Source organism: Myodes glareolus, unplaced genomic scaffold (genome assembly GCF_982192425.1).
Source record: "Myodes glareolus unplaced genomic scaffold, mMyoGla1.1 HAP1_SCAFFOLD_37, whole genome shotgun sequence".
In the NCBI taxonomy this organism is placed as follows: domain Eukaryota; kingdom Metazoa; phylum Chordata; class Mammalia; order Rodentia; family Cricetidae; genus Myodes; species Myodes glareolus.
The window spans coordinates 68,272-77,500 of NW_028263213.1; the positions used below are offsets into that span (position 1 = coordinate 68,272).

Consider the following 9,229-nt stretch of genomic DNA (forward strand, 5'->3'; position numbering starts at 1 on the left):
GAGAAATTGCTGATATGAATTCAGTCAATTTCAGGTAATAGCCTTGCCTTGGCTTTCCTGGAACTCACTTTTAAAGATCAAGCTATCTTTTGTTTTGTTTTGTTTTTTATGTTCTATCTGTAAATCACCATTTCTTCTCTTGAATGTGTTCACCTTGGTAAAGTCAAAGGCCACCCCACAGACACACAGAGTCACACACACACACACACACACACACACACACACAGAGAGAGAGAGAGAGAGAGAGAGAGAGAGAGAGAGAGAGAGAGAGAGAGGCACACCTAGAGACACACCAATAAATTTGTTAAATTAAAGGAAGGCCTGGAGAAATGGTTTGGTGGCTCTTCCTGAAGAAGTGGGTTCAATTCTCAGGACCCACATGGCAGCAGCACATAAGTGATTGTAAATCCAGTTTCTGGATGATCTGACACATTCATGCCACTGCATGTAAAATAAAGTTAAACAAACCATAAAAAATTCTTTAGGGCTGGAGAGATGGCTCAGCGGTTAAGAGCATTGCCTGCTCTTCCAAAGGTCCTGAGTTCAATTCCCAGGAACCACATGCTGGCTCATGAACCATATGTAATGAGGTCTGGATCCCTTTTCTGGCCTTCAGGAATACACAGAGACAGAATATTGTGTACATAAATAAATAAATATTAAAAAAATAAAAAAACCCACAAATCTTTTTAAAAAATTTGGAATTAAACTAAGTTCTACACAACTGGAAAGACTGTCTCAAAGCAAAGTAAAATAAAATGTTCTGAAATAGGACACCTTCCATGTCCCACCCCACACAGGGAAACACTTGGTGCAGACCAAGAGAGATGAACAAAATGTGAAATTAAACTAAATGTACAAGAAATTAACAGAACGTGATACTAAACACTGAGCCGGGGTGTGGGGATGCACTCCTTTCTTTCTTTCATCCAAGAGACATAGAAACTCGTTTTGATGTACATTTCTCTGATGACTAAGGATGTTGACCATTTTCTTCAGTGTCTGTCAGCCATTTTAGATTCCTCCGTTGAGAGTTCTCTGTTTAGGTCTGTACTCCATTTTGTAAATTGGATTCTTTGTTCTTTAGATGACCAATTTCTTGAGTTCTTTGTATATTGTGGAGACCAGACCTCTCTGTCTGATGTGGGGTTAGTGAAGATCTTTTCCCATTGTGTAGGCCGTCGTTTTGTCTTGTTGGCCATGTCCTTTGCTTTGCAGAAGCTTTTCAGTGTCAGGAGGTCTCATGTATTCATTTTGTTTCTCTCAGTGTCTGTGCTACTGGGGTTATATTTAGGAAGCGGTCTCCTGTGTCAATGTGTTCAAGTGCATTTGATATTTTGATATCCATATTTTTTTATTGTGAATGAAGTCAATTATTTGAACTCTCAAATATTTTTATTGTTATTATCTGTTTGTTTATTTGTGGTTTTTCAACTTAGGGTTTCCTTGTGTATCCTTGTATGCCCTGGAACTCACTTTGTAGACAAGACTGGCCTCAGACTCACAGAGATCCATCTGCCTCTGCCTCCTAGTGCAGGGATTAAAGACATGCACTGAACACCTTTTTATTTTTTAAACAGAGTTCGTCTGTGTCATTTTGCCTGTCCTGAATCTCAGTCTGCAGAACAAGGTAGCCTTACACTCGCAGTGACCTGCCTGCCTTGGGCTCCCTGATCTCTGAGGTGTTTTATCATCTCTCAGAGTCTCTGCCTGGCTATCAATTTATCTATTAGTTTACTTATTTTTTTTGTTTGTTTGTTTTCTGAGACAGGGATTCTCTCTGGCTTTGGAGTCTGTCCTGGATTCAGACCTGGTCACTGATTTACCTGAAACAGTGAGGCCTCTTGCAGGGAATCCACAGAGCCTCTGCCCATGGCTCTCCAGTGGAATCCACTCTCTCCCTTTCCCCCAGCCCCAGCCAGGGTTGCCGGCTACATCTCAGGCAGGCATAAGTGGCGGTCACTCTGACTATCCAGGATGTGACAGGCACAGACACACAGAGAAGCAGGGAGGAGTGGTGCCCACTCTCTCACTAAATGCATGCAAGCAGGAGGAACAGTGAAAAAAATCAGAACTGCAGAGAATTTCCAGAAACCACATGGTGGGGATCTAGTGCCCTCTTCTGGTGACAGGGAATTTGGGGAATTTGGTGATCAGAGATTTGGGTTCTTGTGCTCCTGAGACCTACCCCAATGTAATACTGACATTACCCTATTAGACCCTATATATCACATATAGGCTTGCTTGATATCATACACGTGCACTGCCTGCGTTGCTGCCTGCCCACCTTGCTCTGTGACCCCTGGGAGAGAGCCTGGTACCATCAGAAGACAGAAGATGGGGTTTGGGTCTATCTCTCTCTCTGTCTGTCTGTCTGTCTGTCTGTCTGTCTGTCTCTCATCTATTCTTCCATCTATGTATGCATCTATTGATTTATGTAATAGATTTTTTGTTTGTTTGTTCTTTTTTTGTGACAGGGTTTCTCTCTAGTTTTTGAGTCAGTCCTGGAACTCGCTCTTGGAGACCAGGCCGCGTGCTGGAACTAAAGGCATGCATCATCACTTCCCGGTTAGAAGCCTTTGTAAAACGTGGGCAATTTGAGCTAAAAATTTCCTCATAGGACTGATTTTACTGTGTGCCAGGGTTAGTGTAGGGCTTTGCTTTTATTTTCTTGAGTGAATCCCCCCCCACAACACCCATCTCTTATTGTAGAGCTCTGTTTCATCTTCCATGAGCTCTGAGGGCACTTGACTTGAGTATGATACACACAGAGACTTACTATTAAGGAAAGTTTAAGGTCAAGATCCTTTCCTAACTCTGTGACCTTGCAATAGAGAAGTTTCAAAGGGTGTGCCTACAGCTCCACTGGACTTCTTTGATGGGCCTTTATCTGTTGCCTTTCCTGTAAACATTCTTGTTGGAGTTTGGAAATTGCTGATTTGAACTCGGGCAATTTCATATAATAGCTCTGACTGTCCTGGAACTCACTTTTATAGACCAGGCTGACCTTTTGGTGACATTCTATTTTTTTTTCTTCCTCTTTATTTTCTATCTGCAGTCCACCTTGGTGTAATGACTGTGCACCTGTATATTCACTGCTCTGATCCTTTCTCTCCTTCCTTCCTTCCTTCCTTCCTTCCTTCCTTCCTTCCTTCCTTCCTTTCGTATGTCTGTCCACTCCCGAAAACCCAAAAATGTCTAGCCTCCCAACGCAATTAAAAATAAGTCAATTAAAATAAATAACCTGGCATTTATAAAAGGAGGGAAGGAGGGAGGGAGGAAGGCAGGCAGGCAGTGCTGGGGGCCTGGATGATGGTTGTGAAGGGAGGAGCCCTGGCCTAGTCGTCTCCTCTGCCACGTGTGTCACCCCAGTCAGACCTCAGGAGCCTTCTCTAAAGGGTCTGAGAAGCTGCTTCCATGTTTCTGCCTCTGGGTATTTATTGATCTATTTATTTATTTTTCTGGTTTATGTGGGAGGGGAAGGGGAAGCCGAAGCCTTGTCCTACGGGCTCCATGCTGTCACTCAGTCAGTACTGTCTCGTCAACGCGCGTGTGAGGGCCCGTGTCTGTCATGCCAGCAGCACTCAGAAACTGAAAGTACAAGGATCAGGAGATCATCTTCATCGCGGTGGGAAATAGACCCTCCACCAGAAATCCATCAAACGACCTTTTAATTTTCTCCGTCCTAAGTGAAAATGTTCACAACAGATCCGCATGACCCTATTATTCCTGGAAATGAAATCCAATGGAGATATTTTAAAACACACACACAAACAAACACATTATTCCACGACTGTTTTCATTTTCTCTGACTCGGTATTTAGTCTGAGAAGTAGGTGCCGGGGGTGTGGGGAGTGGTGTGGAGAAAAAGAACTGCAAGCAAGCAAGCAGGCAAGCAAGCAGGCAAGCAAGCAAGCAAGCAAGCAAGCAAGCAAGCAAGCAAGTAAGCAGTGGCCAAGGTGAAGTCTATGTCTTTGAAAGGAGACTCGGATGGCAGGAGACTGCCTGCCATGGCCACCTCCCTCCCTCCCTCGGTCCTCGGTCTCCCTCAGTCCCTCGGTCTCTCCCTCTCACCGTGCTCTAAGTGTCGCAGCCCCTCGACTGGCCCACTTAATACTGTCACTGATCGTGGAGACGCACTCTTTGTTTCCCGTGAGCCTCCCTCCCTCCCTCCCTCTCCACGAGGGAGAGCGATTGGCCTGTTTTCCTAGCTAGCTGCCTGTGGTCTCGGTTTCTCCTTTCGTTTTCGTAGCCTGAGCGTCCGTGGCTCCTCCCGAACGTCCGTCCCGGCCAGCCCGCGTTCACCCATGTTCGGGGATGGGGTGTGGGGGAACCGACGACGGGGAGTCCCCTGCCCTGTCGTGGGTGCGTGTCACCTCCGGGCGTGAGCGTGGGAGGACACTCTGTCGCGCCAGAGAAGGCTCGCGCGCCGCGGCCGAGCGAGCGAGCGAGAGCGAGCGAGCGAGCGAGCGAGCGATCTCTGTGGGTCGGGTGGGTCGTCGGGCGCCACCTAGCGGTGTTGGCCGTTTTGTGCAACGCTCCTGGTCCTCGGTCGCCGACAAGGAGGGCGAAGTGGCTTTTGTGAGGCGGAAAGAGTGACGAGAGTCCCGGCTGGCGGGCGGGCGTGTCCCGCGGTCGGTGTCGTGCTTGGGGACGGTCTCTGTGTAGGAGGTTGTGCCGGAAGAGTCGCCTATGGGTGCGTCTGGGATGGAACCGAACGAAAGCCACGGCTGGGGAGGGTGCCGGGAGACTTGAGCGGGTCGACCAGAAGGCTTGAGTCGTTCGCGTCGTCCCACCGCTAGGTGTCGGGTCCGGCCAGGCCCAGGATGGGTGAAGTACCCCGGCTTTCAAAGCTGTCTTTCCCTCGCCTTTTCTCTCTAAGAGAGAGAGAGCCCTGGGTCCCCGGCGACCCGAGGCCGAGAGGGGGCGCTGGTTGATCACGGCTCTTCCCCGCCGCCCGTGCCCGGACTCGTTGGGGGTGTCGGAGCTTTTGATTATTTTCCTCCTTGTCAGAACCCTCGGTCCTCGGCGGCGGGCCTCGCCATCCTGAGGCCGAGAGGAGGCTGTGGTCCCGGCTTTCTCTCCTCCCTGGTCCGGACTCGTTGGGGGTCTCGGAGCTTTATTTATTTATTTATTTATTTATTTATTTATTTATTGATTTATTGATTTATTTATTTTTTCCTCGGTCCTCAGCGGTGGGCCTCGCCATCCTGAGGGCGAGAGGAGACTGTGGTCTCGACGGCTTTCTCGCCTCCCTGGTCCGTACTCGTTGGGTGGCCTCGGAGCATTTTTTTCTTTTTTTTCTTTTGTTTTTCTCCTTGCCAGAACTCTCGGTCCTCAGAGGCGGGCCTCGTCGTCTCGAGGCCGAGAGGAGGCTGCGGTCACGGCTTCTCTGTTCTCTGTTCACTGGTCCCCGGTTTCCTGTACCGTCAGGTATTTTTTTTTTCTTGCCCTGCTCCATCCCTAGCGGCTGGTCGCAGGGTCCTCGGCCGGGAGGAGGCTGGGCGCCCGGCTTTGTGGCATGTCCACCTCGCTCTCTCGGTCCTTTCATGGTCATGAGGTCGACCAGTTGTTCCTTTGAGGGTCGGTTCTCTTGTTTATGGGGACATTTTTGGGACATGTCACCCAGCCTCACTTTCAGGAGTCCCCTGTGGTCTGTGAATTGCTCCCTGTACCTGGTGTCATTCTTCTAGTGGTTGCTATCTGTCCTTATTGTACCTGCAGATAGGTGCTGACACGCTGTCCTTGAAGTGGGTGACATGAAAGGACTCTGTAGGTTGCGGTCTCTTCCGAGCCTCGCTGGGTCGTTTTTCCCGTTTAACCCAACCTACGTGGCGTGTCAGGCGTTCCCGCTTCGTGGTTGTCACCCGTGCAGTTTGGATGGTGGGACTTGCCTCCCGGTGCTCTTCCCTTACCGTCCCGGTGCTTTTTTTTTTTTTTTTTCCAAGTTTCTTTTGGGGATCAGATGGAGCTCCCGAGTCTCCACGGACTGGGTGGGTCCCCTGTGTGCCTCCCGAGTGCACTGTTTTCTCCACCCCCAGGTTATGGAGCTCCCGAGTCTCCATGAGGCCTTGGGGGGAAGGGTGAACCAGCCCGGCCTTCTGCTGCCTGCTTTTATGTGCCTCCCGAGTGCACACACCGCTTCTTCCCCGCGACCACCACCATTGTGTTTGGTTTTGAAGGTGGAGGTGTGAAGGGTTTTCTTTTTTTTTTTCCCCATCCCCAGGTTGTGGAGCTCCCGAGTCTCCATGAGGCCTTTGGGGGGCAGGGTGACCCAGCCCGGCTTTCTGCTGCTTGCTTATGTGCCTCCCGAGTGCACACCTTTTCTTCCCCCGTGGCTGGCCCACTCCACTCCGCTTTTTTTTTTTTTTTGGTTTCGGAGGTGGTGTGTGAAGGGTTTTCTTTTCTGTTTCGGAGGTGGTGTGTGAAGGGTTTTCTTTTTTGTTTCGGAGGTGGTGTGTGAAGGGTTTTCTTTTTTTTTCCTTTTGGGGATCAGCAGGCGGTGGAGCTCCCGAGTCTCCACGGACTGGGTGGGTGCCCCAGTCCCCTGTTCCCGTGTGACTCCCGAGTGCACTTTTTTTTCCCATCCCCAGGTTGTGGAGCTCCCGAGTCTCCATAAGGCCTTTGGGGGGAAGGGTGACCCAGCCCGGCTTTCTGCTGCTTGCTTATGTGCCTCCCGAGTGCACACCTTTTCTTCCCCTGTGGCTGGCCCACTCCACTCCGCTTTTTTTTTTTTTTTTTTTTGGTTTCGGAGTTGGTGTGTGTGAAGGGTTTTCTTTTTTGTTTCGGAGGTGGTGTGTGTGAAGGGTTTTCTTTTTTGTTTCGGAGGTGGTGTGTGAAGGGTTTTTTTTTTTTTGGTGGCAGTCGGTCGGGTCTGTGGTGCCCTCTCTCGCTCGCTTCTCCCCGGTTCCGCTTGTCGATCGATGTGGTGCTCTCGCCCTGTGTTCATTCGGGTCGGAGGCCTAAGCCGCGCCAGGCGAGGGACGGACATTCATGGCGAATGGCGGCCGCTCTTCTCGTTCTGCCAGCGGGCCCCGCGTCTGTCCTCCCCACCTTTGACTGGTGGTGTGTGGAAGGCAGGGGTGCGGTCTCTCCGGCACGAGCCCTGTGAAAGCCCCCCCGCACTCCCCGCTGTGGTTCGTGGGGGCTCCCGTGAGGCGCGTCAGGGGCTCCGGCGTCTGCCCCCCCTCGCGCGTTTCGCTCCGCCCACCGTGTGTGGCCCGTGCGGCCCTCCTCCCTCCGAGCCGGGAGAGGGTTGGCCGATGTGTGCCGCGTCACACGCCCTTCCCGAACGGGCTTTGTGTGCGCGCGTCTCGCTCGCGATCCTCGAGGTGCTCCTGGAGCGTTCCAGGCCGATCTTCAGAGGTGCCCGGTACTGAGCGGCGGCGGCGTTTCCCGTTTCTCCGACGTGTGTGCCCTCCCGCGCGCGGTCCGGCCTTCGGCGGTGTTCCTCTGCGAAGGTGTGTGTTCGTGTGGGGGTCGAGGCGAGCGGTAAGAAAGAGGCTCTCTGCGTCCGTCCCCCCCTCCGTGAGCGGGGGACGATGAACCGTCTCTCGCGAGCTCCTGTGAGATCGGGCGAGCGGCCCACCACGCGCTGCCTTCTCCCGTAGGCTTTTGAGCGCCGTGTGGTGGTGTTGAGCTGTCGCGGCCGGCCTTTCTGTTCTTCTCACCGTTCGAGGTGGGTTTTAATGGTAAACGATTAGAATGCCTCCCCGTCCGGTGCAGGGCCGGTGGGTGGTGCCGGAGAGGCCTGGCTCTCGGGGGACCTAGTTTGTAGTTTATGCTTTTTCTCGGTCCGGTCCCCCCTGTCCGCGTTACGCTCGAGAATGCGCCCCCGGAAGGAAAAAGATAAAGAGAAGCCCTTACCGATACCGCAGACCCCCCCCGCCTCGCCACGTTCGAGATCATCGAGCGTCGTTTCCCCCGCTCTTGGGGCTGCCGCGGCCGGGGGCTCGTCGGGCCGGGTCCGTCCCGCCCGCCCTCAGCGAGAAAAGTGCCTTCTCTAGCGATCCGATGAAAGGGCGTGCTTGGGGTCTCCCGTCGGACCCGCCTTGGGTCGCCCCGGCCCGCCCCGTGACCCGCCCGATGCGCGTAGCTCTGGCCGGGTTCCCCTCGCCGCGTCCCGACTTTTGGGGGGGGAACCCGAGCGTTTGTGTGCCCGCTGCGGCCCGCGCCTCCTCGCTCCGAGTCCGGGGAGGAACCACGCGGGGCAAAAGAGAGCGTGCCGTGACGCCGGCGTGCCGTGCCGGAGCCTGGGATGTTGTTACCCGTGGTCGGGGGACGAAGGGGCCCGCGTCGTGCGCGCGCCCGAGCGCCGCGGGACCCCCCCCGGTCACCCCGCTCCCCCGAGGGGGATGGTGTGCGCACGCCACGGGGCGCGGAGCCGAGCGGGAAGAGCGGGGCTGGGTGGCGGTGGGCTCCCGGGTCCCACCCGTCCGCACCGTCCGTGCCCGCCGCGAGCGGTCCCTCCCGCGCTTCCCCGTCTTTGCCGTTCCCGCGTCCGCGGCCTCGCCGTGCGCGTCGCGTGCGTGTGTGTCGCTCGTTGCGGCGTGCCGTGTGGAGTCGCCTCGCTCCCCCTCTCCCCGGCAGCGTTCCCACGATCGGGGAGCAGCGGTGACCCGTCCCTCCTCGGGGCCGGGGATCCGGTTCTGGCGTCGCGGGCCCGTGACCTCTCTCTCGGGCGCGGCCTTTGGAGAAACGGCGGTCGGTCGTCTCCGGCGCGTCGCCGGACGCGTCGGGGCCCGTCGCCGCCGGAGGTCCTTCGGCGGCGGCGGGCGCGTCTGTCTCGAAGGTGGGGTCTGTGCGAGTGGGGAAAGAAGAGGAGGCCCCCGCGCGTTTCGGGGAACCTCGCGAGGGAAAGAGGCTTAGCGGGCGTCGTCCGCGGTCTGCGGCTGTTGACGGTGGGTCCGTCGGCCGAGGTGCGTCTGGGGACTCTTCCGGCCCCGTCGTCCGTCCTCCGGGAAGGGCGCTCGCGTCGCACGTGTGGGGAACCGCCATCCGCGCCGGGTTGGGCGCCTGGCGGCGAGATACCCCAGCGTGTTGCGTGCCCGCTCTCCTCCGGTTGCCGGCGGCGGGGGCTCCGGTCGATGACTCTCCCCGTCCCCGAGGTCCGGCCCTCCCGAGCGTCGTGGGTCCGCGGTGCGCCCCCCCTCACGTCCCTCGAGGGGGAAGACCGTCCACGTGGTCGTCGCCTCTCTCCCTCCCTTCCGCCTCTCCCCGCCGCGTTTCC

The 9,229-nt window shown here is 55.0% G+C and overlaps 1 long non-coding RNA gene across 1 annotated transcript; it reads right to left on the minus strand.

The window, feature by feature from the left end:
• Positions 1-3,434: 3,434 nt before the first annotated feature.
• LOC148117176 (uncharacterized) lies at positions 3,435-4,439 on the minus strand. Its single transcript, XR_015737109.1, has 2 exons — positions 4,075-4,439; positions 3,435-3,729 (listed from the first exon to the last, which is right to left on the minus strand). It is a non-coding gene; the product is annotated as an uncharacterized LOC148117176 (long non-coding RNA).
• Between the last annotated feature and the right edge of the window lie 4,790 nt (positions 4,440-9,229).